This window comes from Dipodomys spectabilis, unplaced genomic scaffold, assembly GCF_019054845.1.
Source record: "Dipodomys spectabilis isolate Male_0828 unplaced genomic scaffold, ASM1905484v1 ptg000289l, whole genome shotgun sequence".
Classification (NCBI taxonomy): domain Eukaryota; kingdom Metazoa; phylum Chordata; class Mammalia; order Rodentia; family Heteromyidae; genus Dipodomys; species Dipodomys spectabilis.
Window position 1 is genome coordinate 996,388 of NW_024870966.1, and position 12,541 is coordinate 1,008,928.

The window sequence follows — 12,541 nt, forward strand, 5'->3', positions numbered from 1 at the left end:
TTTACAGGATCTGCACCTGAAATGGAAATGAAGAATCCAGCTGAGAGATGGAGATGGGTGTGGAGAAACAGCTGTGGGGTAGGCAGAGATTGGCAATGGTCAGAGCCGATGAGGAGGGAACTCTTGAGAAGGCTGGATCCAAGCCACAGCACCTTGTTTCTCAGGCTGCACCCCCGGGTCAGTGACACAAAGGCAAGGGTCCCCAGAAAGGAAAGTGATATGGAAAAACCATCTGACTCATGTCACAGAGTGAAACAAGCCTGAGAACTATATCCAAGTGATCTTACAATCTCCACCCTGACTGGAAATAAGATGCCTTCCCATTGCTGCACCTGCCAAGAACCTCACCACCAACCTGGCAGGAAGAGTCAGTGACTAAATGCAAGACCTTATGGAGACATACTTGTTGTCAGTTAAAACTCCTGTGACAGAATTGAGTTAATGCTGTGAACATATTTGATTCTCCAACATGGATCCATCCATTCTTAACCAATTCAGTTGTCTCAGTAAAGTCTAGGTTCAAAGTAGTATTTCAAAAAACCTTCCACTGAAAAACCTATATGAGAATGTTCTTAGCAGGTCACTTAGAATGGCCAAAGCTGGATACAACCCAAATGTCCATCAACAGTGGGATACACTCATGGAATAATTCCATCGTGGAATGCTACTCAGAGCTAAGAAAGAATCACTGATATATAGAACAGCAGGGATAAATCTCACCAGCATAAAAGGAGGTTAAGACTCATCAGTGGGGCAAAGGGATAGATGCGGATGGAGCTACTGTGGCGTACTGGCTAGAAAGAGGCAGGGTTGGCCTGCTGGGAACACTGCTAACAGCAGGGAGTCCTTTGGGTACGTAAAGATGAACCTAGCTGTACACTTAATCTGAGCACTTTTCTCCCAAAGTTCACTTCGTTAGACCTCAACAATATGTTATTCTCAAAAACAAAAACAAGTATCCGCTTCAGCAGCACATATACAAAAATTGGAACCATACCGAGAAGATTAGCATGGCCCCTGCACAAGGATGACACGCAAATTCGTGAAGCTTCCCTTATTTTTTAAACCCTAGGTCTCCTTGGCACAGGCGAAATTTTCTTAATAGAGACCCAGAAACACAACGAATCAAAGAAAGGTTGGACAAATGGGATTGCATGAAATTACAGAGCTTCTGCATGGCAAAGAACTTAGCTAGCAAGATCAATAGAAAGCCCAGGGATTGGGAGAAGATCTTCACTAGCCATACAACAGACAAGTGCCTCATATCTAAAATATACTTGGAACTCAAAAAATTAAATCCCCCAACAACAAATTGTCAAAGAAACAACTGCCCAATAAATAAGTTGGCTAAAGACTTACAGATAAACTTCTCTGAAGAGGAAAGAAGGATGGCCAATAGACACATGAAGAAATGCTCAACCTCCCTAGCCATAAAAGAAATGCAAATCAAAACAACATTGAGATACCACCTCACCCCAGTTAGAATGGCTATAATCAAGAACTCTAATAACAACAGATGCTGGAGGGGATGTGGAAAGAAGGGAACCTTACTGCATTGTTGGTGGGAGTGTAAACTTGTTCAACCACTTTGGAAAGTAGTATGGAGGTTCCTCAAAAGACTCCACATAGCGTTTTCCTATGACCCAGCAATCCCACTTTTGGGCATTTACCCAAATGATCACAAACAAGACCATACTAAAGCTACCAGCACAACTATGTTTATTGCAGCATTATTTACCATAGCTAAGATATGGAACCAACTCAGATACCCCTCAGTAGATGAATGGATCAAGAAAAGGTGGTATATATACACAATGGAATTCTATGTCTCCATCAGAAAGAATGACATTGCTCCATTTGTTAGGAAATGGAAAGACTTGGAAAAAATTATATTAAGTGAAGTAAGCCAGGCCCAAAGAAACATAGGCCTCATGGTTTCCCTTATTTGCAATAACTAGTATATGTCTGAGACAAGCAGAAAACGTCGGATAAGTTGATGTTAGGTGAAATGAACCCCAAGATAAGGATTCAAATGTTTTTTTTCTTTCATGCCATTGTTTCTAACATAGTTATAAGATTATTTCCTTCAAGCCCCACGACCGACAAAAAAACAAAACAAAACAAAAAAAAAAAAGATTATTTCCTTGTTGCTTTGTATGTCCCTGCCCCACAATATAACCCCTGCTTTCATTGTATTTGATGTTGGTATAATTTGTGGAGGGGAAGGGAAAAAACAAATCGTTTAAATGGGAATACAGGTGGACCCATAGCAACAATGGTGGGGCGGGGGAGAGAGATGGGAAGGGATGGGAAGGGGAAACAAAGGAGAAGGCAACAATGCTTGATCAGAAATGTACTCGTTATCTTGCCCGTGTAATTGTAACTCCTCTGTACGGTATTTTCATAATAATAAAAAAAGAGAATTTTTTTTTAAACTTTGAGACTTGTTTTTAAAAAAAATTCAGATCAAGAGAACCCAAGGACCATTCTTTCCATGGTCTTCAAAAGGAGTGATCAGATTAGTACAGAACCATGAGACCAGCCCTCGGTCCCTTCTGAATCTGTCCATTGTCCTGAATTTCTGGGATTCCAGGCATAACTAGTAGATATTACACTTGGTTGTCTTTGTTTGGATAGTTCTAGTTGAGATGGCATTTCACTGCAAGTAACACCACAAAAACCTAGCTTAAATAGTGGAGGCTGTCAGCCAGGCACCAGTGGCTCACATTCTTAGCTACTTAGGAGCTAGGAGTGTGAAAATCTGAGGAAAAATCTGAGTGTTGAAATCTGAGGATCTCAGTTCAAAGCCACCCCAGGCAGGAAAGTCTGTGGGACTCTGATCACCAATTAACCACCAGAAAACCGGAAGTGGTGCTGTGGCTCAAGTGATAGAGTGCTCACCTTGAGCTGAAGAACTCAAGGACAGTGCCCAGGCCCAGAGCTCAAGCCCCACGACCTATCAAAAAAACAAAAAAGTACAGGCTGTCATCTTGTAGAACAAAAAGTCTGCAGGTAGGAGGTTTGAGGTGGAGCTTTGGGGCATATCCTCCAGAAGTATCTCATGTTGGCCTACCCCTCCTGGTGTTAAGATTGGTGCTGCAAATGTCTCCCCGCCCCAAAGTCTTACATCCTTAATATGAGGGTGGAGGAGATCTTGTCATCTAGATAAAATCCCAGGAAATCTTCCCTCAATTCCTACTGGCCAGAACTAGGTGACATGCCCATCGCAAAAGCCATCTTTGGTAGAGAGAAGACATATGAGCCAGAAGTCCACACCCCTTCTCCAAACACACTGTGCCCACCCCACTAAGCATAGTTGGAAGGAAGATGGTGGGAATGCTATTAGAGTGGGAAACAATTGAGTTACATTGGGATTTTTGGTTTCTTAGCTTCTGCATATTTTTAACTAGATATTGCACTGTCAAAACAAGTGAGTCATTGTGCCCTTCTGAGTGAAGCTTGGTGGATTAATGCTTCTGTCCAAATTCCCAGGGAGACACAGATGCACGGATGGGATAAGGCAAGGAAATGTTAGGCTGCCCTTGGAAGGGTATGCTATCATCTCAGCCAGAGCTGGGAGGCTGTCTGTGGAGAGGAGGTAGGCTGGGACCCCATGGATAGGGAATTTGTAATTAATGACTGAATCATTCACTATGTGACAGGAACTCTGCTAAGACACAAGAAAAGCAGCCCATAAAACATGAAGGGAAAAAACAAATTCTCCACGGAGTCCATGTGTGGTCCTGCTAGAGAGGGGAACCATCTCCTGGGCCTTACTGATCATTAAAATGGCTCAAAAAAGCCAAACATGGCATGAAACAATGGAACAGGAAGATGAGAGACTCTGACTCCAGCTGAGACACTAGCTCTGGGCCTCAGATTCTTCATTTTCAAAATCAGTATTGTGTGTCAAGGTCAAGATCTTTGCAGCTTTGATTTGTGACTACAGAGATTAGAAATAAATAAAAAGCCAGCAGCTATCTGGGTCCTGGTTATTTCTCTTCAAACTGAAAAAATAACCTCATGGTGGGAGTGATGAGGAAGAGGAGACTGACAGCAACGATGGCGATGGCTATCACACCATCCTTGCCGTATGTTGGTATTCAAGTATTATCTCTCTTAATTCCACTTAAAACTATAAGCCAGTTATTTTTATCATCCTCCTGGAAGAGATGACGCAACTGAGAGTTAGGGACGCTCTTGGCTAAGCTAAGTGAGTGGCGGGGGCCCCTGCCACTCACTGCTCAAAATTTATGTTATTGCTCCAAGTTCCAACGTGACTGCAATTCAAGACAGGATCTTTAGGACCTAATCATGGTTAAATAAGAGCATAAGGGTGGAACTCCAATATGACTGGTGTCCTTATTAAAAGTGGAAGAGACAGCAAGCTATCCTCATAAAGATCACAACAAGAAGGCAGCCATCTGTAAACCAAGGTGAGACCTCAGAAGGAACCAGTCGGGATCTTAGATATCCAGCTTCCAAAACTGTGAGGTGAAAATGTCTATCATTCAAGCCACCCAGTCTGTGGTATTTATCATAACAGCCCAAACTGACTACTCCATTGCCCAATGGCACAACCAGTATTTGAACCAAACAATCAGGCTCCAGAGACATATTCTTAAGGGCCTCAGCACCTACAAGTCAACACTTTCATTACAGAGATAGGGAATATGTGTCCTATGAGTAAGTCGGTACAAAGTGTACAGATGGTCAGATTTTACCCCTTTCCCCCTCCTTCTATATAACAGGGACATTCCATTCAGGCGTAGCCAAGACCCAAGTTTTGAATAGAAATATGGTCCAGTATGTGGTGGGTGGTTACCACCATCTGGGTAATTTGCAGAACTAGGTCATGCCTAAAATGGCTGTAGCCCCAAGGAGATGTGGTACCATTGTGCAATGGTATCACCATCTGCCTCCCTGGACGCAGTCTTGGATGCTGCACCAACCAAGTAGACTTGGGTTTAAATCCTGCCTTTCCCCAAGGACAGGCTTTTGGACAAGTTACTTCACCCTCGGAGCCTCAGTTTATCCATCTGGTCCATGGGAGCTGAGGGATAAAAGAAGTTACCACGTGAGAAGCTGCTTCACAGATGCTCTGAATTCTGTAACACTTCACACAAGGGGCCACCTGAAATCCTTTTAGTTTCATCAAAGCAAAACCGGCAGTTACAAATCCCCTGGAAGACAGCCTCCAGTCCTTTCTGGAAGGAGCTGCGTGTAAATTATAGATCATAGCCTCTCCAATCAGTTGCTATTCTAGATTTTGCCCACCGGCATGCAGGGATCTAGGCTATTTTCTTCAGGGCGCTGCTCATGGTCCTGGGGGCCCTTCCCCCATGCCGTGCCTCTCTCCTGCTCCCAAAGAGCAAATGCTTCCCAGGCTGGGGTTAAAGAGATTCTCTGGAAGGGCTCCCTGGCAATGATCCTCCTAAAAGCCCCCAAGGCTTAGCCCTAGCTACACTTGAGCCCCACCCTTACCACTGCTGAGCTTGCCTGCTTCATCCTCCACCTCAGAAGACAGTGGGAAGAGAAGAACAATTTGTCTTTAAAATAGGGAGGCTGTAAAGGCCAGTTATCAGCAGGGTTCTCCCCAGGGGAAGAGGGGGGACAGGGACGGAGGAAGACTCCTGTGTCCTCTGTCCTCTCCACCCACTCCCCACAGCAGTTACATTCCCAGGGCCACACAAGACACTGGGCTTTCTCTGCCTCCCCCAAACCCTCTCTGAGAAACACCAAGTAGGGCATTTCTTTATCTGGGAAATGAAAGAATCATCCAGAACACAGCACTGTCCCGGGGGCCAGATGGCCAAGCATCCCAACCAAGCTTCCACCTTTAGCCTTGTGGTTCTGGACAAGCCTCTCCTCCCTCTCAGGGAAAAAAAATGAAGATGTTAATAATACCCACATCACCGGACTGTGGCGGGCGTGGGGAGGGGTGGGGTGGAGGGAAGTGGGGGAGGAAAGAAATGAGATAATACAGCAAATGCTTAGCAGGCAGATGGGCAGGCTTTAACTCCCAGTAGATGTTAGCCAGCTGTGGTACAGGGCCTGGGTTTCCCAGGGCACAAAATCTAAGGCAAGGCTCCTTCAACTTTGTGCCTTAAGGTACCTTGCCTACTTTAGTCTCAACCCTGTTCTTGTAATGAGTGAAAATGTTCTTGAAAGATGCAAGAAGCCCTGAATCATCTGACATTGTCATCAGCCTCTAGAAAAAGTAGCTAGAAACAGGGCTCAGTCAGCATGGCATCATCAATAATTCTCTCAACTTATGACACTTCTCTGGGGGCTTCGCTCTCATCTGAAAGCTGATAGGTTGGTCTTTCATCGCCATCTGCAATACAGAGCAATGAGGACTAAACAAGATACAGAATGAAAGGGTTTTGTAAACTATGATGGGGCAGACCGCCAAAAAGATAATACTCATGGTAACGGTTGCTACTAGAGAGTTCATTCTCCCCTTCCTAGCCCAATCTTGCTATTCACAAGTTGAAAGCAGCTCTAGGTACTTGAAGTCTCCATTAAACATGGCTATGATTCTTATGCTTTATAATCTTGTTTCTGAGGAAAAGAAATCCAAGTCATGCAACATATCAGTAATAAAGTGCTTGATGGCAAGATACATCCATCTCACCTACAAATTAATTGTTTAAACAACCACCACAAATCACCACGCACCACTGTCACTGGATAAAATCGTAAAGAAAATTAGAAAACAGCTCCAATTTTAATCAATGTTTGCCTTGACCATGAAAAAAGAAGTTCTTCTTTTGCCTGTCTCTAATCAGGAGTGTTAATTATCTTGGTTACATACTAGCAAATTAATTACGAGCTAATGGAGTTAAAGAAGGTCATTTGTTAAGGGAAACTGATCACATATTGTTAGCTCCAGGGATTAAATGGAACATCACTGTCATGAAAATGGTTTTGAAAATCAGACCAATATTTGATTTGTAAGGACAGGATGAATAATAAAGCACACTACCCTCACTCTGCAGTTCACAGATGCCATCACCCTGGGAGACCTGTTGCCTGTTTAACTGTAGGATTAACAGGCAGAAACTAGAAGTGTCCTTTCCTTGATACATGTCCAAGAGAAGAAAAGAGAGTTGGAGGAGGGAATGTAATAGCAGCATGAAAAAGACTTGAGGGGGAAGTATAAGAATATATATAAGAAAGCAAGTAAGCTTTATCTCCTACTTACTGGTTCCTTTACCTTGTTTCCTTCCTTAAGATAACAATATTCTCTGTACTGAAGATATAATCATAAGACAGAGCAACATAACAAAATAAAGTCAAAACTTATCAAAAGAGAGCCGAATCTTGGCTGGTGCAGTAGTTCATACCTGTAACTCAAGCTATTCAGAAGGCAGAGCTCAAGAAGTAGTTTAAAACTAATCTGAGAAAAACTCAGTCGGCAAGAATCTATCTCAACAAATAACCCAGGTATGATGGTTCACATTTCAATTCCCTGCTATGTGGAAGGCATAACTAGGAAGATCATGGTCACAGGCCAGTCAGGGCAAAAACATATGGCTCTATATGAAAAGGAACCTAAAGCAAAAAGGACTGGAGACATGGTTCAAGTGGTAGAGTGTTTGCCTAGTACAACTAGAGTGAGAGACAAACACAGAGAGACACACAGAACTGAATTTAAACTACACTTATCTGGCAGACTGAAACAAACTTGTATTGCCTATCCACCTACTGGTAAACTATAAGGTTCTTGTTTCCTTCGGGTTTTGTACTTTACTGCTGTTTGGATTTTCTCAAAAGGCCCTTTCATACTATTTCCCTCCCTTGGTCACACAGGAGTCTAAGAGTTACAGAATGGTACGTTCTAGCTAGTGCTGGCTAAGATAACAAAACTCCCAAAGTCCTTGAAATGCAAAACTAAGTACAAGGATTGAAGGAGAAAGCAAATGACTACTTTCTAGAGCACCAGGGAGACTCCAATAATATAGACGACATGGGAAATTCGCCCTTGGGTGCAGTGGTGGTGGGCAGGGCCCAGAGTATATGTCCTCATTCCACTGCTCCCTTTTTATTTCCCTGCATGGTCAGGGTGAAAAATCAATAGTGGATCCCAGATTTTGTAGAAAAATTTGACCCAACTGATGGGGGAGGTCAGACATTCAGGCATGACCAGCAATGTCTTCTCAGGCACAGGAGAGGAGAAAAATCTCCACTTTGGAGAACTTCCCACAACTCCCATCACAGAAGATAAGGGTCCAAGACATGAGAGAAAAGCTGAAAAGATGGTCCCTGTGATGATTAAGACTCAGGTTTGCCAAACATGCAGAGTTAAGCAGGGCTCTGCCCCTCCCGTGTGGATGGTCTTGGCTAGGGGCTATAAAGAGTCATTGGCAGCTTCGGTCAGACATGGCTACTAGTTGCCCTTCTGAACCTCACCCTAACTCCCACTTCCAGTGTCCTTTTTGTTTGCACATAGGACAGGGCATCTTTAGTGGCTATCATCCTCAAATGTATTCCTTGCTCCCATACCTGAGCAAATAGAGCAAAGCCCTTAGCCTTGGACCTTTGGAGAAGAAGTACTTCCGGGTGACATGAAGGCATCCTGGCTCCTCAGAGGGTGACCATAAACTTGGTTTTCTTCTTCTTTTTCTTTTTACTCTCTGGTCTCATTTCTAAACTCAGGCTCTATGTCTTTCTTCTTCTGCTTGTTCTCAGTTGCTAAAGATCAAAAAAGCTACATGCAATCCTTGGTTTCCAGGGACCTGGATCCCAATGCTAACTTCTGAAGATTTCTTGTAATGCCTATGGCTGATTGCTCAATAAAATGTCCAGATTGATTATCCATTCTTTAGTTACATTTAGCACTCACAGAAACCCTCAGTCAGATTGGCCACATTTCCATGCTCAGTAGCTACATGTGGCAAGTACTAGAAGGTCAGTGGGAAAATGTTACATCCTAAAAACAAAGCATTCCATGGCCATCAGCACCTGCTTCCAAGTCCAGCAAGCATGAGAAGGTCTTTTCTCCTGCCTTCTCAGCACTGCTAGAAATCAATCTCTAAAAAATTGTTAGTCTAATTCTGTCACTGCCATAGAAAAAGAAGGCAAGGCCTAAAATGATCAAGTGAAAAAATTGACTTGCCCAGAGAGACCAAAAATCAATTCCTCATCCCAAGTACCTATTAAATGCCAAGAAGTATCATACTCAAATGATAATCAAATTACTTCAAAAGTGCTTCTTCAAATGGAACTCAAAGAGATAGTAAAGATATTAAATTGGCAAATGGTAGGAGTATGCTTGACTATGGAATTCAAATCCTTAACAGTCCTAAAACTTCCAAAGATGCCAAAGCAAAAGCCAAAGGTCAGGTATGAGATTTCATTTACTCACTCAGAGTAAAAGATGAAAGAAACCAAGAAAGATAAGAATAATAAATTTTGAGACAAAGCTAAAGAATGTGTCTCAGAGGAATGCACCAAAAAAATCAATCTTCTAAGGATAATGATTTCAACAAGATAATTACAGGAACTTTTGAATCCAGAAGGAAGATGAGCTTCTAAATCCCAATAAAATCCTGTAATGCCCACCAGAAGCCTACAGAAGCAGTGTCTTCAATTTAGAGTCTAATGAGTCAAAAGACTAAACCTGGGGGGTGGGGGTGGGGCAGGTAGGGGAGGGAGAATATCTGGAAGCCTCCCCCGTTTTATTACATTTGACCAGCACAAAACAGAACACTTGGATTCAGATTCCACACATAAGCACACTGCCTGTGAGCGGAAAAGAAAGATGGTAATAAGCATAAAAATAATAATAATAATAAGGCAGCACAGGGCCTGGAGGCAGGGCTCAGCACCAGCCTGTGAGCAAAAGCATCAGATCTTGAGTTCAAATCTCAGTCCCAGAAAATGAAGAAGAGGAAGAAGGAGAAGAAGGAATGAGAGGATGGGAGGGGAAGAAGGAGGAGGGGAAGAGGAGGAAAAACTGGCTCAAATTCAAAGGAAAACTTTACAGAATTTTGAAGTTCATTTTCCTCAGGGTCACCTGGACATTTTTGAAGCTCAGATGACGATCAGGAGACAGAGGTGGAAGAGCTTCCTGCTGCAGCTGTGGGTAAAGGTGTGTTTTTACCTGGAGTTCCAGCTCTTATCTCCTCTGCAGAGTTCATGAGAGTAGACTTGGACTTGGTAGAAGATATGTGACATTTTTCTTCTGCAAGTACTACTTCAGACAAACAACTTCTGATTGTAATTACCATGACTATTCTGATGAATCACTTCAAGTTTTGTTAGAATCTTGAAGACAGCAGAAATACCAGGCTTTGTCAGACTTGTGTTAATTCCCTGGCTTCTTATACAAGAGATAGATTGTATGAAGGCAGGAAAACAATGAAGACATGTCTAGCACAAAGCTATATCAACAACTCACTTCATCAATGACAATCTCAGAAATCAAGGGAGAAAGCTGTCAGATCAACAAACTTCATCTCAAGTAAAGAGTGCTGATAACAATGATGATCTAGAATAAACTGCTGTCTTTAGTAACAAGAATTATTCTTATTGTTCTCTTGTTTTACTGTGCACATATGCAAAGGCTTAAGCTGGGAGCTGGTAATCCTAGATACGTAGGAGCTGAGATCTGAGGATCTCAGGTCCTCAAAGCCAGCTCATAGTAGGAAAGTCCATGAGATTATTATCTTCAATTAACCACAAAAAGCCAGAAATGGCTCAAGTGGTAGAGCACTAGCCTTGAGAAAAAACAACAACTCTGGGACAGCACCCAGGTCATGAGTTCAAGCCCCAGGACTGAAATAAAAATAAAACAAAGGCCTAACAAGTAGTGTGATATTATTCAGTAAAGATTAGGTAAGGGGACAGGTATAATCCCAGCTACTTGGTAAACAGAAATAGGAGAATCACAGTTCAGGGCTAGGCCATGCAAAAAAAAAGAAGAAAAAAATTAACATGATTTTACCTCAAATAACAAACTAGACATGTAGCCTATGCCTGTAAATTGAAGCTAAACAGGAAGCACAGACCCTAGCTGAAAAATAACGAAAGCACAAAGGTCCGAGGTGTAGCCCAAGTGTTACTACATTTTGCTTAGCAAGCACAAGACCCTGTGTCCAAACCCTAGTACCACAAAAGGAAAAAAGAGTGCAGAGCTATTAAACATCTGTAAACACAGGTATGTGCTATCAGCCTTCTATTTCTAGGCAACAGTAAAGTAGAAGCAACACTCATAGAAGAAAACTCTCAGAAGAGTCAGCAGATTCCAGACTGTCCATTCTACACGTACACATTTGGAAGTTTCATCTTTGTATTAGAAATAGAAATGAAAATTGCTTTGGGAAATAGTTGGATGGAGATGTACTTGAAACTGCCCTCGACTCTACCTCATTTATTACATATAATACTTTAAAAAACAGCAGTTGAGCCAGGTACCCGTGACTCAACTATAAGCCTACCTACTCAGCAGACTGAAATCTGAGAAACATAGTTCAAAGACAGGCCAGGCAAGAAAAGTCTAGAAGACTCTTATCTCCAATTAACCACCAAAAAGTTGGTAGTGGAGGCATGGCTCAAGTGGTAGAGCATCAGCCTTTAGAAGAAAAGCTAAGGTAAAGTTCCCAGGCACTGAGGTCAAGCCCCAGTATAGGCACAAAAACAAAACAAAATTGGTGCTTGCCTGTATTTGGATTCGTTAGGGAAAAGTTGCTTTGAACTACTTAGCACCTATATGAAAATCTACCCACTACTAATAACAAAGTGGATTTTACATCAGTGAAATTTCTGCTTCAGGATTCTAAGAGCTTGTGACGTGCTTCTAGTACACTGTGAAATTAGGATGCAATTCTTCCACAGGCCCTCACTCAAGTGAAAAACTGACCCAAGCACCTGCTGAGGTCAAGACAAAACTGAAGCCAAATTCTCCTGAATGCACAGAAGATAAGAGCAGGAAGAGACTACCTTGAGAAAGTTTCATAATCAAGAAAGCATAGTTTTCTTGGATTTGCCTCTTCCCCAACCCACCAGACTTGAAGAAAGGTGGCCTGTCCCAGAGACCGTTCATATGACAAAACATCAGAACAGCAAGGATGTGTTTCCAAGACTGGGCTCAAGTTCAACTCTGATTACTTCAAAAATAGCATCATTTGAAGAAGCATTTAGAGATCCTCAAAAGTTAATGGCAGCTGCAAGAGATGTTCTTGAAAGAAGGCAGAGCTCTGGGGCCCTAATGGGAATTATCAAAATGTTGAGATCGTCTGTAACATTCTAATCAAGAGGAGGTAAAATTCAAAGTCACCTTAGGGTTTTTCTCAGACTAAGGATCTGGAACTGGCTGCTGCCCACCAACTAAGCTGGAGTCTGTCATCATCAGTGCAATGCGTCTGTCTACACAAAAGCCCCAGCTGGATGGTGTAAAGGCATTCAGTGTCAAGACCTACCTGCAGCTTTTGAATTCCAGAACAACTGCAGATATAATAATTGTCTACTTGGTCACTTTTTTTTTGAGACAAACACAAGGAAATCTAAAAGAAATGTAAGTCAAGCGGGGCATCAG

At 42.5% G+C, this 12,541-nt stretch overlaps 1 non-coding gene and 1 pseudogene across 1 annotated transcript; both read left to right on the forward strand.

The window, feature by feature from the left end:
- The first annotated feature begins 955 nt into the window (after positions 1-955).
- Positions 956-1,062, forward strand: LOC122126898. Its single transcript, XR_006151033.1, has one exon. It is a non-coding gene; the product is annotated as a U6 spliceosomal RNA (small nuclear RNA).
- A 3,000-nt stretch (positions 1,063-4,062) lies between these two features.
- On the forward strand, positions 4,063-12,256 carry LOC122126821 (annotated as a pseudogene).
- The last annotated feature ends 285 nt before the right edge of the window (positions 12,257-12,541 follow it).